Source organism: Stigmatopora argus, chromosome 17, assembly GCF_051989625.1.
Source record: "Stigmatopora argus isolate UIUO_Sarg chromosome 17, RoL_Sarg_1.0, whole genome shotgun sequence".
Lineage (NCBI taxonomy): Eukaryota > Metazoa > Chordata > Actinopteri > Syngnathiformes > Syngnathidae > Stigmatopora > Stigmatopora argus.
Window position 1 is genome coordinate 2120454 of NC_135403.1, and position 14046 is coordinate 2134499.

Genomic DNA, 14046 nt, shown 5'->3' on the forward strand with positions numbered 1-14046 from the left:
TCTGAACCTGCAGTCACAATATTTTGTTGTAAATGTTTTATTTATTCAAATCAGTTGGCGGTCTACAAACCAGTATGCGGAATAGCCATAGGTCGACTTTGTGGTATTTATTGAGCCGTGAGCCATAAACATGCAGACCTTGGCAGGCAAGAAATATCATGCCATAGTTTGTGCCAGCGACCAGAATCAGAAAAACAAGCGCAGTAATCATCCACCTTTGAGAATATGTAAAAAAAATAATACACATTAAAGCAAACAGATTGACAATTTTTATGCACAAAATTCAATACATTATTTTTCCAGGAGTATTTACTCTTTTGCTTTAACTTGTATATGAATTTAACTACTGGGAAACATTTCTTAGCAATAGGTTTTTAATACAGTAATACTTTGACATACGAGTGCATACGAGTAATTTGAGACACGAGTAAAATTCCGATCAAATTATTTATTTATTTATTTCCAAGATGGCGCCGTCAGGCGGCAGCCGGTGGCAGTAGCTCTGTCCACTCTTATTTGTCTTTCGTGCTTTACAGCCTTTCTATCTTTTTTTTAATTACATTTTAATATTTCTTAATACAATCCTTTTTATTTTACTTTGCACTTCTTTTTTTTAACCATTCAGCAATGTGCTGTTGTGCACATGGGATTAGCTGTGAACAATACGCATCAGAATGAGCAACACCTCAATGCCGCTGGAAATTCGGAGCTGGACAAAAGTGAAAGCGACGCTTCAGACCAACCATTCCATCTATTATTATGGGGAAAGTGAGCTCCCTCCCTGATAAGATGGAAGATAAGTTGGCGCTTACCAGACCGGAAACGGAGTCGAAGGATGATACTCTGCTACTGTTGATTCTTCACCTCCAGACTACTGAGGGATTGTGCGGATAAGCTTGAAAGAGTGACTCTGCATATTTTCAACCTCGGTCAGTCTGCAGAAGTTCCCCATCTTGTGGAAGACTTCCTGTGTGTGGTTCCAGTTTTATCAAACTTTGCAACGTCTTTTCTTGTGTCTGTATCCCTTTTTGCTACCGCAACCAAGATGGCGCCGCTCAAGTGGCAGCCGGGAGCGGTGGCTCCGTCCAATCTGTCTTTTTTGATTGCATTTTGGTATTTCTTAATGATTTCCCATATACTTTGCTTTGATTTGTACTTTGTGCTTTTTGCTTTGTTGTTCTGCGGCCTTTGTAACTCGGCCCCACCCGTCGAGTGGCTTGGTTTCTTTGTGCTAGTCCTAGACGTCTTTGAAGCCGTACAGCCGTGCCTCCGCTGTCATGCACGCAGGATCAGCTGTAAGCAGTGGACGATAATGCCGGAAGAAGAGGCAACGCTCCAGACCGAGCATTCCATCATTGTTTTGAGAACGTGAGATCTCTCCCCGGTCAGATGGAGGAGCTGCCGGTGCTTGCTGGGCTGCTTGTGTCCTTTGAAGCCCCCCACCGGCCTCTCCGCTGCTGCTGATTAGGTGATAGGACATCTTAGGAGGATCTAGGTAAGGAAGATGATCTTTAAAACCTCCAGAATACTGAGGGACTGTGTGGTAACCTCAGTCTCAGTCTGCAGAAAGTCCCCACCTTGTGGACTTCCTGTGTGTGGCTCCAGCTTCTTACCTAGGTCTACAATGTCTTGTGTGTCTTGTGTCTGTCTTGCTACTGCAACCAAGAAATTTCCCAAATACGGGATGAAAGTTCTAACCTAAATATTTACCTTGAGATATGAGACAAATTTTGAGATACAAGCATTCGAGACAGCCATGAGGCCAGGCCGCGAGAGGCTGCTTATGATTTCAGCGCTTTCTCGCAGCATCTCCCTCGTGCAAAGATCTCTATGAGCACTGAGCGGAGTGTTGCATTTTTTCCGTGTTTCTTTGCGTTACGAGCGAATCTGTCAAGTCTCTCTCTCTCTCTCTCTCTCTCTCTCCCTCCCTCTCTCTCTTTTATTTGTTACTCTGTTACTAGATGATGAATTATAACAATTAAAAATATGTTTTTCCATTGTAATTTCCTGTTTTTGGGTGGTTTTTCTGAGAGTGGGAAAAATTATTTGTATTTAGTTATTTTCTATGGGAAACTTTGATTTTAAATACGAGTAAATCGACATACGAGCTCAGTCCCGGAAGGCATTAAGCTCGTATCTCAAGATATGACTGTATGTTAGTTATCCATTTGCAGCTACTGTTAATTAGTTATATGAATACCGTGGTACATTTACTTACGAATGTGTTTATAAATATGAAATTCTCTGGTTACAAACCACTTTGATATGCAAATTAATGTTCTAAGATACATAAAGCTGTGAGCCGCCTCATGGTGTAGGGGTTCACTCGCCTGACTTTGGTGTGTGCAGGCGCGGGCTCAATTCCCGCTGGTGGTGGAATGATTGGGAAAGTGGATTGTCATTTGTCTCTCTGTGTGCCCTACGACTGACTGGTGACCAGTCTAGGGTGTAGTCTGCCTTTTGCCTGAACACAGCTGGGTTAGGCTCCAGCAACCCCAACAACCCTTTCGAGGATGGGTGGTATGGAAGATGAGACATAAAGCTCTCCAACTTAAAAAATATTAAGCATCCTACGAGTGCAACTACAGTCATACCTTTACGACCTTAATGTGTTGCGGGAGTGAACTTGTATGTCGATTTACTCGTATCTCAAATCAACGTTTTCCATAGAAATGAACTAAATACAAATGAATTCGTTCCGACCCTCTGAAAAAACACCAAAAACTGGATATTACAATGGAAAAAGGTTTTTATTCATTGTAATTCACCATCTACTAACAGAGTAACAAATAACTCGTGGTTATGATGTTTAATAACAATACAACGCGTAGTTCGCGGATGGAAGAGAGAGAGAGAGAGTAAAAACTTGACATGATGGATGCGCTCGTATCATAACATAAACGTTAAATTTAACTTAAATAAACTTAGATTCCTATGCACACTCACTTAAAAAAAGTTTTAATTTCACGTTACACAAAATTTAAATCTCCTTGTGCAATAACAAAGACAAAGAGGTTATTGTATTCCACCTCGGCTTTCAAGGCGAACTTCCTGCTTCTCCAGCCGTATTGGCGAGCCAGCTCAGTCACGCATACACTACTCATGTTTTTCCATTATTTCGCGCTTAATATCGATTCTCATCATACGTCTTTTCTTCGCACTACCCTTTATTACATCGGCTTACTTTGGACCCGTTGTGTTTCTCTTAATTATCCACTGACTAACGCAAAAAACACGGGGAAAAATGCAACTCTCCCCCCAGTGCTCGTCGAGATCAGTGCGCTGAAATAATAAGCGGCCTCTCGCAGCCTAGCCACCTGGCTGTCTCGAACGCTTGTATCTCTCAAGGTAAATATTGGCTCAGAATTTTCCTCGTATCTCAAATTCCTCGTATGTCGGGGCACTCGTATGTCAAGGTATTACTGCATTTAATTTAATGCAAAACAAGGAGGTTAAAATTCATATTTTATTTGGTAGACCCAACAAATTGCAATGATTTAGTACGGAATGGAAATCAGATGACGGTGCAAATTTAGCTAGATTGGGAAATCTTTAAAGAAACGCATCCCACAGGGGGAGATTTGGTTAGATTTATCAATTGAGGTAAGAGGAATATCCTTATTGAATTGAGTTGAATTGAATGCTTTCATTATCATTTTTTATTTTTATTTTTAATTAATATTATTTGTATTTTATTATTAATCTCATTCGTGTTATTATTATTATAATTATTATGTATTAGATTAAATAAATATGTATTTATTTTATTTTTATTTAAGTGTAATTTTAGAAAATATGTTGACAAAATCAGTCTTGCAAATTCAACGGTGATAAAAAGAGAAGAGTCACTTGCTATATTAAAATCTAAGAAGAAAATGAATAGCAATTTAATGTATGTGAATTTGAATGTTCGGAGAGTATGCCACGTTTTATCAATACCATGGAGATCAACCATAACAAAATTTAATTTATTAATTTTGTGTATGTAAACAATTGTTTTATTTTGCTAAATTGGCCTTAACTATTGGAGAAAGTGGTAACATTTGGAGTAGGAGCCCATTTGAAAGCTTTCTATTCAAATTTAATTAGTGGACTGTTACAATTAGATACAGCGATATGGTATATTGCAGATGTTTTATTAATGAGATATTAAATATTAAGGGATTGTTTGTCACAATTTTCAAGTCAAAAGTTTATAATGACAGGTTTCCGAGGATTAAGTTAACTTCTCATTTCATCTCATTTTCTGAACCGGTTTATCCTCATTAGGGTCGCGGGGGTGCTGGAGCCTATCCCATCAGACTTCGGGCCAGAGGCAGGGGACACCCTGAATCAGTGGCCACATCGCAGGGCACAAGGAGATGGACAACCATGCACACTCACACTGATACCTAGGCGCAATTTAGAGTCCTTTCAGCCTACCATGCTTGTTTTTGGCAGTGGCGGGCCGTTAGGGCCTTCAAGGCCTTCTCTGCTGGCCTAAGAAATATCTAAATCATATTATATTTTGTCCATCAATACTTATTATTCAAAATGGTCTGTTAGCTTCCTTTCATTGCTTTTCCCCTTGGTTGCACTGCTTCCAGATGTGTGTTTTCATATTGAAGCATTTAACCAATCACATTTCAGCCATTATTTGTTGCCAGATCAGATCTGCCTCAAAGCCTTCACAATCAGTTCTTGTGGGCTCTGGTGCATTAAACTAGATTGTTGCTTTTAACCAATCAGATTTCGCGTTGGCAACCCCACAATGATTTTTCATAGGCGTTAGCATTTTGCTGGCTGGGACATGTCATTGCTTTCACAAACTATGATTGGCTAGTAGGCGGGCCAAAGCAGTACCCGAGGCAGCCGAGATCGCAAACTCCACCCACAATGGCCGACAGAAGCAAAAACAAATTGATTCTGTTTGCTCACAAAGCTATTTTCCAGACGGACTTTTCCAGAAAAAAATGGACATCATTAAGAAAGGGCGGTCAACTCCAAAGCTAGCAAGCCTGTTACAGCCGGGAAAATGGTGTGTGTGGCACTTTCAGCGCGCTAACCTAGCTCCACAAGCAAATAGTATATTGTTGTGTTGATTTAAACCTATTTTACCCCATTTTTGTGCATTAATGTATTGATTATTTTTTATGTGTCGCAGCTGTAGCTGCAGTAGAGGTTTTATAGCCATAAAATAGTTTTTGAGGGGAGGATTGATACGTTGAAGGCGCTAGCAGAAAATGCACTGCCCGCCACTGTTTTTTGGGAATGTGGGCGGAAACCAGAGTACTCGGAAGAACTGCTATTACCAGTATCTGTTTTTTTCATCTACAGTCGAGGAGATACAATTGGTGACTCAGAATTTTGGTAGAGTGGCTGCCCTCTCCCGACGGCGTTGAGCCTCATCGAGAGATGGCGATCCGACTTCCATTGATGCAGTTTGCTTCCCCAGAGGTGTAACAGATGAGTATGGGTTAGTTGGACAAATTGCAGCATGTTGGGAGTCTATTTTTCTGTGGTTTACTCCAAATGAGATGTGGATAGGATAAACATCTATTAAAATGTCCCAAAAACTTGGAAATTATACTCAGCAGGGATTTGTAGCAATAAAGGAACAGCTGGCAGCCACCAGTCTCATCCCTTTCCGGGACCGCAAAGTGGTTGATATGATTCTGGCAGAGCAAGGGGGCGTGTGCAATGTTTGGAGATCAATGTTGGACCTTCCCAACGACACGTCACCCAAATGGGTCCCTAACCAGAGCCGATGAAGGCCTGCAAACCCTGAACCAGAATATGAAGAGGCATTCAGGAGTGGAATTGTCTGCCTGGACTGACTGGTGACCAGGCGTCTCGGCACGTGTGAGGACTTGGCCTTCTCTGTGGTGATCTCAATGGCTGTTTTTGCTAGTACTTTGACATTGTGTGGGCGTTGTCTAATCCCCTGCCTGCGCACTTTGTTAAGTTGACTTGTGTCCACTTATTGCACAGCCTACTGGTGAGAGCATTAATGTCCGTGCCTATGATCAATATGAAAGTGAATTGGGCGAGATTGATTTTGTTTCTTTTCCAGACCTGACCTGCAAGTAAGGGGATTCGGGTAACGAGCAGACCCGCATACTATCATACTTGCTTGCAATGAAGTAAATGGTTTGCTCCTGATAACCTTAGTTAATCTGAATAAGGAGGAGTCAGAATGGACTGGACTCCTAAATTTTACTTTTTGCTAATAAACTTTACTCCTAGGGCGGCCCGGTGGAGCGAGTGGTTAGGGCATCGGCCTCACAGCTTTGGGGTCCTGGGTTCAAATTCAGGTCATGTCCACCTGTGTGGAGTTTTTCATGTTCTCCCCGGGCCTGCATGGGTTTCCTCCGGGTACTCCGTTTTCCTCCCACATTCCAAAATCATTTATGGTAGGCTGATTGGACATTCTAAATTGCCCCATAGGTATGGGTGTGAGTGTACATTGTTGTCTGTCTCCTTGTGCCCTGCGATTGGCTGGCCACCGGTTCAGGGTGTCCCCCGCCTCTGGCTCGAAGTCAGCTGGGATAGGCTCCAGCACCCCCCGCACCCCTAATGAGGATAAAGCGGTCCAGAAAATGAGATGAGATGAGATGATTTTGTATGTATCACTCTATTGTCTTGGAATCAAGTTTGCACCTTCCTATGTCCATAGGTGAGTACGGAATTTTAAGATGGAGAAGACGAGCCTGACTGTTTATTAGAGCCCACAAAAAATAGCATCTTCTACACTATACAATAATGGGAGGACAATTTTGATTGGTGTATGTTTAGTTAATTTGTGTAATTTCTTAAGCAGAAAAGAAAAATATATATAGTTCTAAACCCTAATAAGGAAGTCATGATCACAACAGAATACCAGTTAATATACATAATTTTGACTACACATTTGGATTTTCACAAACTGTAATGTTGGAATAAGTAAGATCATTTAGATTTTCTGTTTATTGGTGTATTTAAGACAATTTGAATTGAGAAACACGCACACATTATTCCACAAAATGTTAATGGTTATGGACAGTAAGATCTATACGAGCTTAATGCATTCTGGGATCGAGGTCAAATATCAATTTACTCGCCAATCAATTTTTCCCATAGAGAATAACTAAATACAAATTCATCCATTCCCAATCTCTGAAAAAACACCAAAAAAGAGGATATTACAATGGAAAAAAAATCATTTTATTTTTTCGAATTCACCACCTACTCACAAAATAACAAATACCTATCTGGTGGTTATGATCTTCAATACTAAAATGGGAAATTTCTCAGTACAGACAGACGGTATCGTCTTACCCCGGAGTGCGCGGACGAGAGAGAGAGAGAGAGAGGACAGGAAAAGACTTGACAAACGGCAATGCGCTTGTAACATAACATAAACTTTAAATTTAACTTAAATGATCTTATATTACTATATACATACACTTAAAATACATTTTAATCTTACGTTACACTAAATTTAAACCTTCTTGTGCGATAACCGAGGGAAAGATGTTAATGTATTCCAACGCGGCTTTTGCGTTGGAATTTGCTGCTTCTCCATGCCTCAGAACCGAATGTATCCCAGGTTTTTTTTTTTAAGTCCATGTAGATTTGCTTTCAAGTCCATGTAGATTCCGTTGGCTTTTTCGCAGATTATCGACTCAGTCACGCTATCTCGGGAAAAAAATGAAACCTGTACGACCCGGTGATCTTTATGCGAAGTAGATGTCGGGAGAAAGACAGAGCGATGCTGTTTTCATAAGCAGCCCCTATCCCAGCCAACAACCTGAATTGGTTAGCAGCCAATCGCAGGGCACAAGGAGACTGTCAGGCCCAGGGCTGCTCCTGCCAGCCAATCACAGGTCCAGCGCCGGATGGGCCAAGCGTGCCAGGTGTGGTTCATCTGTCATCAAGGAACTATTTTAGCCACCAGAGCTTGACCACACCGCTGGATCGTCTTACACAGTTTACTGTTAAGTACCTTCTCGCGCTATTTCCTTGCTTTGGTTGCCCGATCTTGGACCTCTCGTTTTGCCTTAGGACCAACGACCACGACCACGGACACTACCACGATTACGACCCCACCAGGAATTGAACTCTCGGTTTCAGAACAGTGAGTGGGACATACTAACCACTGGCATCCCAGCAACATTTGTCCTTTTTATAAAATAATAATAATATATATTATGTGTCTTTCTACTGGGGGCCTGGCGGACGAGTGGTTTGTGCGTTGGCCTAACAGTTCTGGGGATGCGGGTCGGTCATCTCTGTGTGGAGTTTGCAAGGCGCTTGCGTAGGTTTTCTCCAGGTACTCCGGTTTCCTCCCACATCCCAAAAACATGCAGAGTAGGCTGGTTGAATACTTGAATAATTGAGCGTGAACGGTTTCCCGTCTCCTTATGCTCTGCAATTGGCTGGCCACCAATTCAGGGTGTCCCTCGCCTGGGGTCCGTAGTTGGCTGGGATATGCTCCAGCTCTCCCTGCAACCTTTGTGAGGATAAGGGTTTCAAAAAATGAATGAATGTCTTTCTACTGTAAACAGAAACCCAAATGTCAAAGAGGACAGAGCTGTGGCCATTGAGACAGAATGTATAACTGCCATATAATGACTAAAATGTTGTAAAGCATTATATTACTAATTCTAGTTTCAACAATCTACCTTAATTGTATTGTAGATTGTAAAAACCTTACATTCTATCCCAGACCAGCAACCAGGCGATATTGAAGCACATATTGAGACACCAACAAATGAAGAATCCGTAAGGTAAAACTGGTGGACTACAGTAGACAAAGCCATTAATGTTTCTATGAGGGACAAAACAAGGAATTAATTACAATACCACAGACAAAATGTATAGATTGATAAATAAATCATTAACAACTGGGTACTTTCTGCAAATGTTTGCCAGGATGTAGATAATCATCAGCGTCAACCACACATAAATTACGCTCCAGATACTGAAGGTCCATCCTGATGGAGTAATCTCCGTCGCATATAAATCGGACACGTTGCCTGTAGTGGTACTAAAGGGTCCTGTACAGATTTTGAAGTGCAGTGTTTGCTGAATGCAATTGTCACACAGAGCACCTTTTCTTACCTATTCCCAAAACTGAAAGACCGTTGATCACCAAACTGATGCCATAAACCACAACAGACAGCGATATAGCAATAAGGCGTCCAACATTGTGTTTCCCCATTGTAGGCAACTGCTTCTGCAAATAAATTAATGTATCACTTTAACAACATTTTTATCTTTTCATCATTTGGCATGTCGTTTGATGGATTTTTTTGTATGTTTTTTATTTATCACCCCTCTTCATAGTTGGAAAAAAACACAAAATAACATGTTACTTGATATTACTGTTTTTGTGACTGATTTTCTTTTCTGGTATGTATGGATATATGTTTTTGGGGAGGGAGGTCATGTAGTGAGGGTGTAAAGCAGGGGTCCCCAAACTTTTTCTTGTGAGGGCCACATAACTTTTCCCTTCTCTGATGGGGGGCTGGTGTCAGTTTGTAACAGAAAAAGTGTGACGATCGTAGGGGAGCTTAATTTTTTTTTATTGTTTTCCAGAAAGCCACACATAACCAAATAACCCTTTCCATGTTCTTTACAGAAAAAAGTCAGGAAACGTATAATAACACTATTAATGAAATAAATAATAACTAAATAACCCTCTCTGAGTTCTTCACAGAAAAAACAGGAAATAAATAACACTATTTATGAAATAAATAATAACTAAATAACTCTCTCTGGGTTCTTCATAGAAAAAAAAGCCATGGAACATCAACTTTCTGTTGTGCCATGCACAATCTTCTCCCTTTGCTCTGAAGTTTATGCACGACACCACAACCGTCATTACAGAATCCCACGTCAACATTTTGCAGCACAGTGCTTGGTGGTGAATTTGGCAGTGGACTCGTAGCGGGGCGGTGAGACCCCTTTTTTCCAACTCCCGGTTCATGCGTCCCATTATTAGACCGCGAGTTTCGGCCACCATGCTAGGAGCCCCGTCAGTCGTGATGCTAGCTAGCTTTGACCAGTCCAGGTCCAACTTCTCCATGGTTTGGCACACTTTGTCAAAAATTCCTCTCCCGTTGTAGTCCCTTTGAGACTTTGGAGGGCTGCCAGATCCTCGCAAATCTCAAAGTTTGCGCTAACTCCACGAATAAAAATGAGCAGTTGCGCTGTTTCTTGCACGTCCGTGCTTTCATCCAGTGCTAATCAAAAAAAGTCAAATTATTTCGTCTTCTGCTGCAGCTGGGCATATACATTACTCCCGATTTCTTCAACGCGTCTGGTCATTGTACTCACCGACAGACTTACGGCATTAAATGCATCTTTCTTCTCGGGACACACCTCCTCCGCGACAGTATCCATACATTTCTTAACAAACTCTCCGTCAGTGAAAGGCTTACCGCTGCTTGCTATCAATTTAGCAACCCAAAAGCTGGCCCGAACGGATGCCTGGTTCTGCTGAGATAGTAGTCCACTTTTTCGCTTTGAGAGTTTGTCTGCTCGTATTTGGCCTTGCAATCTATCGTACTTGTCTTTGTGACGGGATTCAGTGTCGGCAAAGATTGTATTCTTTGAATACCGCCACCGTCTCTTGACAAATGAGACAAACAGCCTTTTCTTTGCATTGAACAAAAAAATAATCGTTTGTCCACTCCAGGTTAAATACCCTGCATTCTGAATCAATTTTTCTCTCACCTAACTTTTTCGCCATTATTCCGTTCTCAAACAGGTTGCAGTTTTAATATGCTTGAATAGTCCGCGATGGTCCCAGGGCTCCGCCCTCACCTGCGATCGTCCAGATGTCTCGGTAACACTGCTCGTGCATGCAACGGTGGACGTGCCCGCATGCATCAAAGGGAAACACTTTCCCCGCGCGTGTCACCAAAGAAGCAATGCGAAGCCCCGCTTCACTGGGATGATTTGTGGGCTCAGCAGGGGTGCAATGAACCAAACACAAGATTAAAACGTCCCAGTCTTCAAGGCCAAATAAGAAAAAAAATCCGGTAGCGTCTCTGGTATTGTTCAGAGGGCCGGTCCAAATATGCCGGCGGGCCGCATCCCCCCCCAAAAAAATTACGATAGCGTCTCTGGTATTGTTCAGAGGGCCGGTCCAAATGTGCCGGCGGGCCGTAACCGGCCCGCGGGCCGTAGTTTGGTGACCCCTGGTGTAAAGGTTCAGGCGGGTGTATTGAACTGTTTCGTTTTTGCATGTTCTGTTCAGTTCACTTCTGTACCGTTTCATGTTTACAGAGCTGCCAAACATCAAAAATCATATTTAATAGTGGGTAAAGAAAATGTTTAGATGATATATAGTAGACCTGGACGATAAAAAGATAACAATAATTATCATCAAATAATTTCTGTCAAAAATAATAATATAAGCTTTCGATAAAAGTCGAACGCCATAAAAAGTGGTAATATGTGAATGCTAGTTCTAGACCAGCATTCAGTAGACAAAAAAGATGTTAAGGAACAAACAGCTATTTTTAGCATGGTTAGGAGTAGAGCGACTAACACTGAGCATGAAACTAAAAGGACTATTACACAGCCAAAATGAGAGATTACGAGATGCAGGACATCACCAAGCCCACTAAAAGATTAAAAGGAAATCTCTGTTTTTTTAAGCCTCCAAAATGCCTTTGCTGTTGGGTTTGGTTTGGGTTGGTATTTTCATTTTCTCCTCCGCGTGCGTATGTTTGCTTGCTTTTTGAAATTGTTTGTCCCTCCCCCCTTGATAGATTTATTAGACTCGGACACGGACAGTGATTTCCTCGCCCGATTTGTACTTCAGTATCCCCGTTCCAGCGCCCCGTTCCTGTCTTCTCATTCTGGCTAGCCAACCACGTTCTCCCGTTCCGGCTAGTTGCCAGGTTATCCCCATTTTACTCACCAAAAATATTTTTTTAATCTGTACACAAAATCCATCCTCCTTTATTTCCTCCTTCTTTTCTATCGCCATCGAAGCTAATGCTGAAAGTCGAGCCTGTCCCGTCGTATTTCTGGCATAAGTTTTTATTCGATTTAGTGCTGAAAATGTTCGTTCCCGGTTGTGACAGGCTTGCTTGCTTCGGAGTTGTCCAACCTTTCTTAATGATGTCCAGCTTTTCTTGAAAAGTCTGTCTTGAAAATGGCTTTGACAGTAAATCTGCAAACAAATCCATTTCTTCTCCTCCTTCAGCCATTGCGGGTTGACAAAATGAAAAGAAGCTGACAATTTGGAATTATTTAATAAGTATTCATGGACAAAATAATTAACATTGGTCTGTGATTCAGATATTTTTTTAGGCCAGCAGAGAAGGCCTTGCAGGCCCTGACAGTCCACCACTGATGTCAACACACTGGATGGGGCCACTCAGAAAGAGACTGATGACAACTTGGTCATAAAAATGTCAAAATCCACGCTGAAACTTGCAAGCTAAGACTACAAGCCATTCAATTTGGAAATCATCTTGACAGTGTCATGACAACAACAACAATAATTGTACAAGAAAAATGTCTCTTGAATCTGACAAAGTACGGACTAAAGCTCCAACAACCTGTTTTTAAATGATTTAAATCAGGGTTGCTCAATAAGTCGATTGCGAGATACCAGTTGATCCCTGAGGTACTATTGGTAGATCGTATGACAGTAAGATTTGATCCAGTAAAAAAATATATATTGGACTTGAGCTGGGAAACCGCCATTGCGAGTCCAAGCATGATTAATACCTGCCTACACCGTTTTGTGTGCTGCTGCATGAGGTATATCATCAGCATACATAACTGCTGAGCTTTGTCAGGGGCACGGAAAAAAAGGGTAGATCGCACAACATTGCCTCCTTGAAAAGTAGATCTTTGAACATTTAAATCACGCCGACGTCGATGGCCTCCCGTCGACTCCTTGTGAGCGATCCCGCTGCTGTGTCCATTGTTGGTGGAATTATTCTGTCATGAACACCTCCTTCAGGTACAAGCTGAGTGGGACCCACAACAGCAGCCTTTGGAAAGGGCTTCAAGGGGAACATCTTGGGAGAGGGTTTTGTGCTAGGTGGAGTCTTTGTTGTCGGACGTGATCAACAGGGCATTTTGCTGGAACACCGAGAGGTGGAGTTTGGAGATCACGTCAACATTGAGGATGTGATGCAAGCTGTCAGGAAAATAGGGCAGGAGCTTCAGACCATGAAAGATGTTACTTTCCAGAGTGCTGGTGAACAAAACTAAAGGCTTTAATGAAAAGTAAAAGAAAAACCATACCAACTTTGGACTGGGTAAATTAACAAAGAAACAATTCTAACAGGGATGACACAAACACACACCGACAAGGAGACGACATGACCAAGACAAAGCAATACACGAATCCTTCATTTATTGCAGGTAATTGAGAGCAGACATGGCCACGATAATCAAAAACCCGCCAACTAGGATCACGCCTATTATTACTACATGGCATACTGTTTTTGCACCTTTACGAAAATACAAGAACACAAGTACAATCATCAAGAAGTGTTATTTATTAAATATGAAAAGACGATAATGTATTAATATCTAAATTTAATCTATGAATTTAAAAGATGTAAATAAGTAGTGTACTCACCGTGAAAATAGTTCATCTAAGCTTGATTTAAATCATAAAAAACTGGTTATTGGAGCTGTAGTCCAAGTCCTCTGTCAGATTCAAGAGGCATTTTTCTTGTACAAATATTGCTGTATTTGTTGTCTTGACACTGTCAAGAAGATTGCCAAATTCAATGGCAGCGACATCATCAGTCTCCTTCGGAATGGCCCCAATTCTAATGTTTTCCACTAGATGACACTGTAGATACGTTGGCTTTGTTGAGGTGAAGCACACTTTACCCTTTGACCCTTCTTGACCAATCAGCCCCTCTTTAAAAAGGAGCGGACATAAGAAAAGGAAAGTGGACATAAAATGTCGAGTGTTCAACCATCAGACATGCCAGAACACAGGGTTTATATACACAGACGGGGTGATGACAAATTACAAACACCTGGGACACACAATAAAAGGGTAGCCAAGAGGGACACATCAGGCAAAAACGCATACAA